The sequence below is a fragment of the Triticum aestivum genome, chromosome 1A (genome assembly GCF_018294505.1).
Source record: "Triticum aestivum cultivar Chinese Spring chromosome 1A, IWGSC CS RefSeq v2.1, whole genome shotgun sequence".
Lineage (NCBI taxonomy): Eukaryota > Viridiplantae > Streptophyta > Magnoliopsida > Poales > Poaceae > Triticum > Triticum aestivum.
The window spans coordinates 336,655,274-336,667,550 of NC_057794.1; the positions used below are offsets into that span (position 1 = coordinate 336,655,274).

The 12,277-nt window shown below is 42.3% G+C and overlaps 2 long non-coding RNA genes across 17 annotated transcripts; both read left to right on the forward strand.

Moving 5' to 3' along the window:
* The first annotated feature begins 759 nt into the window (after positions 1–759).
* Positions 760–8,657, forward strand: LOC123049235 (uncharacterized). 16 transcript variants are annotated; one of them, XR_006423533.1, is made up of 11 exons: positions 760–1,595; positions 2,184–2,319; positions 3,199–3,277; positions 3,401–3,557; positions 5,150–5,576; positions 5,706–5,743; positions 5,999–6,356; positions 6,440–6,588; positions 7,383–7,499; positions 7,890–7,938; positions 8,218–8,657. It is a non-coding gene; the product is annotated as an uncharacterized lncRNA (long non-coding RNA). The 16 variants fall into 16 exon arrangements; XR_006423530.1 differs by having other exon boundaries at positions 7,383–7,459; XR_006423536.1 differs by having other exon boundaries at positions 7,383–7,459; positions 8,226–8,657.
* A 1,208-nt stretch (positions 8,658–9,865) lies between these two features.
* LOC123049289 (uncharacterized) lies at positions 9,866–10,710 on the forward strand. The gene is made up of 4 exons (XR_006423547.1): positions 9,866–9,888; positions 9,964–10,067; positions 10,143–10,207; positions 10,527–10,710. It is a non-coding gene; the product is annotated as an uncharacterized lncRNA (long non-coding RNA).
* Positions 10,711–12,277: the final 1,567 nt, after the last annotated feature.

Sequence of the window (12,277 nt, forward strand, 5' to 3'; positions counted from 1 at the left end):
AAGAGAGGATTTAGGATGCATATCCGAAGGAGATGTGCATCTACCGTGTTCTTCAGCGGTTCTCATAGAGTAATTTTTCTAAATTGATTTGAGATATCGAATATGCTTATACTTGTGGTTCGCTTCATGGTTCCCTGTAGAACTGAATGGAGAAAAAAATATAGTCAAACAGATTTAAGTTGCTAAATTATAATTAGTTGAAAAAAGGTATTATTTTGTCTATCCATGCTTATGCTTTTTTTTACCAGCAAAAGAAGCTGTGTTACAGGAAACTCCTTCCTCACATTGAGTGTGATAAAAGTAGCATGGATCTTATTTTGTAATGTAAAATTTCAGTTTTAGTAGGTTTGCATCTGTTTCAAAGGTATTGCTTTTTAGAGATAATTAATGATACAATTAAGGAAAATGCAAAAAAATCTTCCGTTGCAACGCACGGGCATTTTTTCTAGTATATATATATATATATATATTAGGGAAGACTCCCTGTAAAAAAATTAATAATAGTGATAGAAATTCCCATAAGGTCCTTTAAATATTGATAAGGTATTATCAATCATATGGGCAGGGAAGACCCCCTGTAAAAAAAATACCCGACCCGAATATTATATATATAATATATATATATATATATCTTTATCTTTTTCTTTATCTTTACCTACTAATAAAGCCGCGATCGCTTCTGGTCGTCCGTCATTAGCATTTTTGCATAAAACCCCTTGAAGTTTATATGAATCAACCCGCAGTCCTAATGAAGTCAACCCGAACAGTTAGACAGAGAAAAATCCTCCAAGAGCATCTCGACCTCCAGCGCATCGCCACCCGCTGCCGCGAGCCGCCGCCCGCCGGCCCCAGCCCCGCCACAGGCTACAGCGCGCCGCCACCGCCTACCCCGCCGGCACTCCTACCCCTACCCCAAGTGCCTCCCACGCTCGCTACGTTCTACCGCCGGCGACACTCGACGCCGCGGCCGTTGCCGGCTCCCACACCCGCGGGCCTTTATCTCCCCGGCGGCCGCCGCCGCCGCCCTGCTTGTCCAGCGGGCTGGCCCTGTCCATGGGGCGTAGGGGCTACCCGCGCCCTTCGACGCCCGCACGCGCCTCCTTCTGCCCTTCCGCCGCGGACGATGCCGACTTCTCTGAGTCTAATGCGATCCTGGTGGTGGCCATGCCCTGCGAGAGTCTGCTGCTGCTCAGCCCAGCGTCTTGCCGTGGCGGGCGCTTGTCGTCGGAGCTCTGGTTGTCGGTTCCAGAGTCGGGTGGTTCCACACAGGGGCGCATATCCCGTTGTGCCACCAATCACTTAATTCGGCTCTCTTGAGCTGCCCGGCTTCGGCGGCGAAGATGATGGCGATGCCTAGGACATAACGGCCACATGGGATGAAACTAGCAGAGATGAAGAAGGCGGTGGTCGTTGGGAGGAGAAGATTGCCCGGAAGCTGGAGGACGTGCACCAGCTGCGGTTGCTGGACAACCGCTACGTTTAGTGGCTGAGGGAATTGTTGGGCTACGAGAATCAGTCGCTGATAAGAGGGCTGAGGCTGAGAAGATCAAGAGGGATCAGAGATTGTGCTCAATTGTTGGTGGTCAGGACGTCAGGTAACAAATTTTCTGGCACATTTTGCTTTCTGAATATTTGGAGGTTGTTTTATAGGCCTTTATAAGTGATTCTTAGATAAATGTATGACTATTTAAGTTGAGCTATCGAAATGTTTCAATTGGATATGTCACGTGAATGAATTTATTTCCTCACTTGCATGAGATGGAGCCATAAAAGGGATATGACTCAGCATCACCACCTTCACTGTTTTGATCTCAGTTTGTCCAACTATGCGCCAACTGAAGTATGACACTAAATCGTCTGTTGTATATTATCTACTCCCAGTGGAGTCCTGAAATTTTAACATACAACTACATTCAATATGTGCCCAATGGATATTTCGTGTGTGCACTAGCATCAGCACACTTAGGATGATTTATGTGTAAGTGGTTCAAATTAAAAATAATAATCTGCATACATAGTTTACTCTGGTTTCCCTCTCTATCTTGCTGGAACAACCCTGCTCGTGATTGGTGTTCCGATGGTGCGTGTTGTGTTGGTCGTAATCGTTGGAAACCTCACTCGGCTTTGCCCATCTAGCCTGAGTTGGTCTTTAAGGCAATGCTTACTAATTTTATTTTGTGAAGTTTGCAGGAGTTATCTGAAGAAAGGACTCACTATCTGGTTAAATGTTCCATTGGATGCCCTTGCAAGAAGGATTGCTGCGGTGGTTCAGCGTCATTGCCCCTCCTGCATCAACAATCTGGTGATCCATATGCAAAGGTAGGTAGCTACTGAGGCTCTTATCTATTTCTGCAATTTCAGTGTGGCATGCGAACAGAGCTAATAATGTGTTGTTTTCTTATGCAACCCTATGCAAAACTTACATCATTTTCTGAACAAAGAATAGACTCATATGCCAATGCTGATGCCCGAGTTTCCCTTGAAAGTAGTTCAATAACACCAATATACATAATTCTGGTTTTCATTCCAGTGCTCGATGCTACTACAAAGACGTACACAGTTCACCGATATGATGCTTCTAGCTCCCTGTAAATACAATTATCCATAACGCAAACATTGCATTCAGAAATTGGCATAATGACTTGGCCAAGATGATCTTTTAAACTATGTTTGTCTAGGATTTCTACCTTCCATTCTTGATATAGATGGAAGCTTTCTTTTTGAGAAGGCCGTGGTTAGAACCTCATGGTAGATTGTCGGCAAGATCAAGGCCTACCAGCCCCTTTGCACCGTGCTATATTGTGAGTCCTGAAAAGCCGTTTAGATAACAACAGCAGCATTGTGAATGAGGGAAAAGAGTTTTCCAGTCCTCTTATTTGGAGGTTCACTTTGAAAGAGAACAGCTTTGGTGTGGCACAACTATTCTGTACTATATCGCACAGCTATTGGGGATCGTTCTTTAGTAAAACAAATCTGTACTATATCGCACTTCTATTTGATTGGCGTGGCACAATTATTCATTTTAGGAGAGTTGAGACTTCTATCTCATAAGATATTCAATGGATATTATGTTAAACTATTCTACCTCGGTGTTTGCCCAGAAGAAACAAACTCATGTGAGTGATATTCAGTAGCCTTATAGTAGCTATTTGTGAGTGAGTTCGCCTGCATCCTTAATGTATATTGTGGCTTTCGCAGGTTCAGAAGAGCTATTTTGTGTACATGAGTTGCTACTGGCAGTGGACAGATTGTCTATGCAGAGTGCGTAGAGAAAAAAGTGAGTGGTTCAATTTTATGTGATGGGAATTTTCACAAGGCTCTTAAATTTTGGAGAGAAATAAGCCCATAAAGAATTCAGAACTGTGCTTTAACATGATGCACCATTAACTTATTTTTTTAGATGCTCACATACAAACACAAACGACATCCAGTAGGCGCTTGGAACACCCGACAGATTGAAAGCACAGAAGCAAAGATTTCCAATACGAGGCCACGATGCCCGACAGAGATGTAGCCAATATGTGCCCAATCCTTATTTCTTGATGTTGGAACAACAAGTAAGAGCATGTTCATGTTTACTTATTATGTTTTTTGAGAAATTTATGGGATTTACAAGCTGAAATTATTGACTGCTTCAAAATATGTTTTAACCAAAACTGTTTGCACGATATTTCCCTGATTCTGCATTCATGGAATTGCTAAAAAAATGAACAAGTTCAGTGATAGTTTTGTTCCTATTAATATTTCGTCCAAGGTGCCAGTTTGTTTCTTAAGTTTTTCTTTTAACTTCAAAATTCAGAGGAAGTCAATGTTTGTTTTATAGTTCAAACCAATCACTGGTAAGATCTATTCCAAAACGATATTGTCTCTTGATGCGAGGTTACCAAAATATATTCTTCATCATGGCCAAAGATAAATTTAATTCCGGGTTAAAAACTTTAGAATAACTGTGTTTATAGATTTTCTAGCTAAGGGTTGCTTTTGTTTAGCTGGAACTCAAATCAAAAATCATAATCAGATGTACCTAAAATGATGATTTCGGCTCCGTGCTAGCTATTTTTGATTTTGAAGCTATCCTTGCACATTACATTATACAAGTTGAAAACTGTGCGGAGTGGAAGTTGGTACTAAAGCGGACTGCTCTTTTTGATCTGCACACAAATTTCAGTTATAATATGTGCCACTCATTTTGTTACCAAGTTGGGATGATTTTTACCACTTTGTTTTAATTCAGTAATTCCCGCGCTCACCTAATATTCTTTTAGGATGCTTCCCATCTCGACAAATTTATCATACCACAATTTATGCATAATGATACTTCCTCTGTCCCAAAATTCTTGTCTTGGATTCGTCTAGATATGGATGTATCTAATATTAAAACATGACTTGATACATCCGTATTTAGACAAATTTAAGACAAGAATTTTGAGACGATGGGAGTAAAATACTCATGGCAGTATGCCAAACGCATTTTAGTATATTCCCGTTGGTTATGTAGTGATTTTTAGCACAAAAATGGGACCCACTGCCATTATAGGTATGAGGAATTACAACCCGGTGCTGGGAGGGGATCGCAAAAGCTGTGTGCTAGAGTGTAATGCACAAGCAATCTGTAGATTTTTTTGGTGGAGGGGCTTAATAAGTCTTTTGCCCCCTCAGGAAACTATGTTCCGTGTTTGGTCCCTCCAGGCATTCCTGTGAGACTCTGCCTCTGATGTAATGACCAAGCTCACCACCTTGGGGTTGATCACATTCGTTGTGAATAGGTGGACGATGTGACCATTATCGACAATGTGGTGAGCAGGAGAAGTGGAAATACAGACTATGACGTACAAGGATTTGTTTCTCCCGTTGCAACGCACGGGCCCTTTTCCTAGTAATAATAATAATAATAATAATAATAATAATAATAATATATATAATAATAATAATAATAATATAATAATAATAATAATCTTTCCCTACTAATAAAGCAATTAGTGCTTCTGGTCGTACGTCGTCGATGCTTTTGCATAAAAGCCCCTTACGTTTTGAAGAATCAACCCGCAGTCCTTTTTTAACTGGCTAACTGAGATAACGTTTCATTTTTGCAAAAACATCCATGAACTTTAGTATATTCAACCCGCCGTCCTTTAAACAAACACATCAGGGCAGATCCCCTTCCTCTTCCCCACGCACGAGCGGGCGTACCGCCGCCGCCGCCGCCTTCCTCGCGGAGTCTGCGGCCGAAGGATCGGTTGGGACGCACCGTGTCTAGGTCGGCCTTCGGTGGGGCGCGGTGCGAGCTCTCGGCTCGGGGCAGGAGGCGACTCGATGACGAGGAGCTGGGGCGCGGCGCTCCTCTCCTGGTGTGGCGCACGAGGGAAGGAGGAGGGGATCGATCCAAGACGGGAGCTGAGGCCGGCGGCGCCCTTCACACAAGCCTCACCGGCGGTTCCCTGTACACAAGCCTCACCGGCGATGCAGCGGGAGAGCTCCGACCCGTCCATAGGTGCGGGGATGCAGATCCGCGTCGCCAGCCTGTACTAGGCCGAGGTTGACGCGCCGGCGCAGGGGTCACCGTCCATCTTCGCCAGGTAAGCGCGGACGTTCTTCTCTCTGTCGTCGTTGTGGTGCTTGGGTCGCGAGGAGGCGATGCGTGTTTGCTTTGCTGTAGTTGCTTTGGCGCTGTAGATAACACTTCTGGTTCTCCTCCATGCTCGCAGGCCTCCAGAGTACTCCAGCAACAGCCACTGGACGGCAGGTAAGCATGCATTGTATGACCTTAGCTAATTGCGTACATACAAGTTTGGATGAATTCCAAGAGATGGAGCACTCTATCCAAATAGGAGAAGTGTTAGTGAGTACAATTTCACAATGGTTTTCATGGGGAGCAAAATAATCACCTGCGGCAAATTTAGGTTCTAGAATTGACATATATTCAGTTCCTTTTTTTTATAAAGAGAGCTCCCTCTCCGATTTTCATTAGAGGAAATCACCGTGTCTTACCTATATTCAGTTCCTGGAAGAACAAAGAAGTTGCATGTCCTTTTAGTCTGAAAATCACATTGATCCTTGGAGCATGATGGGGACAAATCGCACATATGTCCTGTACTGCACACACGTGAAGGCAAAGGATTTTTCTGAATGCCATTGTTGTCCGGTACACAGTGTTTATCAGTGAGTAATTTGCCCCTTTCGCAATGTGATGATACTGGCAATAAGGGAAGCATCATATACCATTGGTTTTGCTGAACTAGAAATAACACAACTACATATTGATTTTCTGCTTAAATTTCACAATAGATATTTTGCCGGATGACCCACTGTATGAGGATGCCACATCCTTTCTTGCTCACCCAACACACGGCATTCCTGTAAGCCTCATACTGTCGAGTTGTTTGACGAGATGTGCATCAATAATTTCAGTTAATCCGTGTGCTCGATTTGAGTGTGACAGGTATGTCGTTGTGTGCTTCTCAGTACAGTAGAGGTACCACACGGGGTGGTGACTGGGAGGCTGGTACATGCTAGCACGGCCAAACAGCTGGTTCACTGCGATCAGGGTGCTAGAGGCTCTTGGGGTTGCAGCTCGCTCGCCTGCTGGAGGTAAGTTTTATAGCCTCTTTCTTTCAGTAGATGCTCTTGGAGTAGAGATATCATCCAGACTGTATCTTTAGTGAAACTTGTAGCTATGCAGCTTGGCCCTACTATTCATGTAGTATCCCATATTCTCATGCATTAGGTTTTGTAAACTTTCAGCTCGGCCCTATGCCATGTTAATTGTTAGTGTTTCCTTACATATTATCTGCATCATTCTCTAGAAAAACATATTATGTATGTGCTCTCCTTTCTCTATCTAAAAAATCCATTATGCTGTCCTAGGCATATCACCAGCAAAATCTGTGAGAGATGTCACAACAACAGTTCCATTGTACTGATATCATAGGAAAGGCATATTTGCTACATACTAAAGTTGAAGAAATGTTTTCGCAAGAAGATTCATTTTCACATTGCTTGGCATGCATCTAGGTCATGTTGTTTATTAACACTGATGAAAGCTGTACTTTTGTATGTGAATAGCTTCAATTCGAGTTCTTCCTATATTTTCTGGTAATTCATCCCATCAAATAGTTTGATATTTTTGTCATTATTTCAAAAAATTGATAACCGCAACAATCTGATCAAGTAGTTTGATATTTGCTGTCCTTCTTCCAATTTTTTTTGATACAATTGGGTGCTAATATGATCATGGCCTGAGATCATTAATGAGCAAGGACATGCATAGGGATATGGGTTCTTTCTACTGATGCATAACTCCGTAATGATGAAAAGAAGAGCAACATATCTCCTTTACCCAACAATTTTTGTCCGAAACTAATCATGATATTTTCTTTCTGCAGGTACAATGTTGATTATTTAGAGACCTCATCTTCATGAGACTAGCAAGGGATGGACATTCTGAAGAAGAAGAGATGAGGTGAGTTTCTGAAGTTCACCGTCCAATCCAAGTATTAAAGGTGAGCATTACTATTCAAAGGGACATAATTAACCTGTTAAATTATTCTTAGAGCAAGGAACCAGTTATTATCTAACCGAATAACTGTAAACTAGCTTCTTTTTCTAAAATGAGGTGTCGTCTTTAAATAGATATGGACCAGAGAGGGGGCTTGAGAAATGCTAATTAGGCTAGAGGCGTATGATTTTTTTTCTCCCGTTGCAATGCACGGGCATGTTTGCTATAATAATAAAGCATCCAGTGGAGGGGTTTAGAAAAATAGAAACGGTTCTATTTGATATGTAATTTAGAAATTAATGGCTGGAGGATCCTAAACTAACATATGGCATTTTGTTTCAATTTCTCTTTACCTGATTGTGTTACTTATGCACAATCACCATACTTGACATAGGTCCCTGCACTTCCGTTGACGAGTATTTTGTCAGCATCTCGATGCGGAGGTACAACTTTAGCTGATCTTCGTCATGTTTTACATTGTTTCTCAGTACTTTTTACTGCAATGTGGAGGTCAGATTCTAGCTGATATATCTTCATGCTTTACCTTGTTTACCAATGTCCCAATGTGGACGTAAAGATTCTAGCTGATATATCTTCATGTTTTACCTTGTTTACCAATGTCCCAAAATTTTGTTTCGTCTTTGCTTTGAATTAATTTTCCTTACTTTGACTGAGTAGGACATTTATTTGAAATACTAAATTGTGGTGTCGCTACCTCTAAGGACCACAGCGTTGTAGCGCCCTTGGCACAAGGTGACCATCTTCAGCGCATCGTGGTGTCGCTGCCCACACGATCTCTACAGACACCACAAAAGGCTACAGGACCGACAAGGCCGGTGGCCTGACCACTGAATCACGTTGTTGTGCGGGCGCCTTGATCTTGCATGCGGCCTTCTAAAGCCCCAGGGGCCAAGCTCGCTGGAGCGTCGCCGACAGGCTCTCTTTTGCACAGGAGAAAATGGTTGGATATATGTGCCTCCTCCGTCTCTTATTCCCTGAAATGTAATTTGATGACTCATTGATGTCACACTCGCTTAGGATTAAACTGCACAGGTTAGATTGACATTTTGCCCTGTGTTTAATTACTACATGCACTGCACGCTGATCCATGTATATATTGGCTCCCCTATATATACCTCTATTGGTGAAAAGTTTTGACTTTCGAGTTTTGTCAGACGTGAGTTGCAGCAATTTTCAGTTACTTCTCTATGCCTGTCATTCATCTCTGAACCGTTGTGATGGAGATTGTAATACTGTGTTTAGAATATGTCAGTCCATATGCGAGATCTTCTTTTCAACTTGGCAACCATGATTATACTTAGTCATCTATACTTACAAGCATATGAGATGTGTAATTAATGTGTTTGCCGGAGCCGAACCTGCAATCGCTTGCCACCCTTGCCTTTAGCAATTCAGCTAGGTTAGGGGATGAGGATTCATTTGGAATCGAAGGAGGGAGTGGCACGGAGACAAGGTGCTCGGCTGGCGGCTGCTCGTGCGCCTAACCAAACACCCATTTGGTTTGGTGCGTGGCCACTGTTGCCTGCTGCGGGTGCAATTTGGGTTGGACTTAGTATCGTGGGCCAAATGTCAATGGGCCAAGCCCAAAAAAATAGTGCAAAATAAATTACAAATGAAATATAATATTTCAAAAAAAAATCATCGCCATAAAAATGATGCCATTTAAAAAATATTGTCGAAAATTTTAAAAACACTTTCTCAAAGTAAAAATTCGTGTTTTTCTGAAGGAAAAAGTTGGTTGATATTTTTTTCTGGATAAAATGAAAGTGCGGAGCTGAAACGGGTAATTACGAACATTGTTACGGTACATCCAAATTTTACCGTACAAAAAGAATACTTAGTGTAACCTTATTTCTGAGGTTTGCAAAAATTGGATTGAAAAATATTGCATAATTTCGCCCGGTGCAACGCACGGGCATTTGTACTAGTAATAATAAACCACTGAGTGCTTCTGGTCGTACGTCGTCAGCGATCTTACAAAAAAGCCCCTCTATTTTCAAGAATTCAACCCGCAGTCCCTGTTTAAGTGGATCGGGGAAAACGATTCATTTTTGCACAAAACACCCTGTCGTTTGGATTATTCAACCCGCGGTCCGAGCAAATTTGAGTAAAGAAAAAAACACGACCAAAGGAGGAGAACGGGCTCGCCTCCTCTCCCTCTCGCTCAAGTCCTCGCCGCCGCCGCCACCACCCACGCCGGCAGCTTCCGGCGAGCTCCGACGCCGCGCAGCACGCCCCCAACTCCCGACAGTCCGCTCCTCCCTACCCTCCGGCCAGATTCTCCGCTCCCGGCCTCTACCGCCCGCTCGAAACGCCACCCCCATGGCTAGGGTTTCGGGCAGGGCTTCGCCGGCGCATCTCCGGCGGCCCAGGTTCGTCCCTCCTTCCTTCTTGGCTGGGATCCACCACCCCTACACCTCACATTCTCTTCATGTCCTCTGCTGCAGATGCAGATGGAGCACGCCATGGGAATTCCCCATCCACCATGGTCGCCGCCATCAAGGGCTTCTTCACGGAGATGTGGAGGACGCCATGGACCTGCAGCTCCAAGGTTCTATCTTGTCCACATCCCCTCCCCTCCCCTTCCCGTCCCTTCCTCATCTCGTTTCCTTCCCTTCCCATGCAGGTCAACAGGGAGGAACCCTAGCCATAAGCACCTCCTCGGATGACGCCTCTGCTACACCAAGATAGGTCAAGCAACCCCCATCTACTCTCTGTCTCTCCCATTAGCACAAGTCCAGTTTTATTTTGAACAAAATTCTGCTACTACACAAACAAGTCCATTAACAGATCTATTTTTATTTAATTGATATCCTTCCAAACACAAACAGTGTATATATGATGTGCTATTTTCATTTTTGTGCTTTTATTTGTAAGCTCATAAAATAGTTACACTAGAAATGCCATGCAAGTTCTTAGTGAGCGAGTGGATTACACTTGTGTAAACCCAAAAGTGGCAGAGGCGAGTTTCCTCTTAAGCTTTGTAATATTCCTTATTTCTTCTTAACAGAGATATATATGATATCTACATGGCTGCTATGCTACTTTTTTTGTGTGATGAATCATTGTGAGTTTCGAAGAAACTTCCAATGTTACCTCCGCCAAGTTTGCCGGCAGAAGAAGCACATCCATTGAGCCGTTCAATGTCTCCTGCGGTGGCTACACCAGAGGTATGTATCCCCTTGAAAGCTAATCAGTTGATAGAAATAGAAGCCCCCATTTCAGTTTATTGTTTCTGAATTGGTGCTACTTCTGATGGCTCTTGTTTCAGTTTATTGTTTCTGAATTTATACTTTGAATTTAGTAGATAGAAGCCCCTGAAATTTGACCCATCTATGTTATGTCACATCCAACAGATAAAATCATATTTTTGTGTGTGTTATGCACCAAGATGGCTTAGCATCAGATGTTACCTATGACAATTTATACTTTGTTTTGTGGAACAATTCATACAAGGGTGCACAATATGGCAAAGTATATACGCAATTCTTGTAATTCTAAAATAATATGTTGCCCAAAACGAACAATTTATGTAGTTGCAAATTTTACTGGAGCGATTTCCACCGAAGGAAGTGATGTTCACAGTCGTAGTTTTATGTTTTGATCTATTTTTCCATTTTTTTTACAAGAGCGAACTCTACATGATGCAAGCTAACTCCCAGAGCTTATACACACTAACTGCTACTGACTCCCAAAGTGAACACATTTTATTGGATAACCGCTGGACATTTAGTGGCTAACTGAACAAAATCGATAATGTGTAAATTCCTGAAACAAAAAGTGGACCGAGCACACAACGTTGTACTGGTGTGGTTTTTCAGTCGGCTAGCTTCTACAGTCATCCAAGAGTAACACTAACTGCTGGAGCCAGGGTAGAAAGATAATGAATGAATTCTGATTTACAGAATGATCTTGTTAAAGGGTAGAAAGAGCTTTTGTTCAACTTTTCCCTCGGATGTTGGTTTTACTTGCTGATAGTTAATCCCAATGTAACCTGTTTGTATTCATGTATGTAGGAGCTGATAGGCCTTCTTATTTGACTTGTAGATGCACACCAAGCGTTTTTCTTTTGATGTACTTTACGCACCTATTTGTTCTGGAGATGCTCCTTTTGTGCATTCATTTCAGACATTATTTTATAACTTCCGTCCATTGAGAAATTCTGATTTAGTTGATTTATCTATGCGCTTTGTGTTAAGTAAAGATAACCTTATGTGAAGAACTGAAGATAAGTCAGACAGGGTTACCATAACTTTTGTCCATTCACACAAATGCTGATGGCCGGGTTGTGTTGATCTGATTAGTGTTGGCGGACAATGTAGTTTCCGATTGCTCTTGTTTCAGTTTATTATTTCTGAATTGCCCAGTAGATAGAAGCTCGCTAGATTATGGTGATTAGTCCAACGTTGTTGGATATTTCTTCAATCAACATCAATCTGTGTAACCTTTCATTGGATGTAGGCCACTGGTACCTGCTGCTTTTCTGATAATAGTAAACTCCAGGAGTTCTCAGTTTATACATACTTTCATAGATTTGTACAGTTCAGACAAGTAATACTAAATTGCTATAATTTTTTGATTTGTGATAGTGACCACCTGCGCATCGTCTCTGTGGCAGCTGTGTGTCGTGGCATACATACTTAAACTCTGAACTCTATTCAATGGTGTTGTAAAAACATTGGCTCATAGGTTTTGTTAGTAACTATTATTCAGAACATTTTCTTTTAACTCAAAGTCATTTGTGATTCACATCGAGAGTGT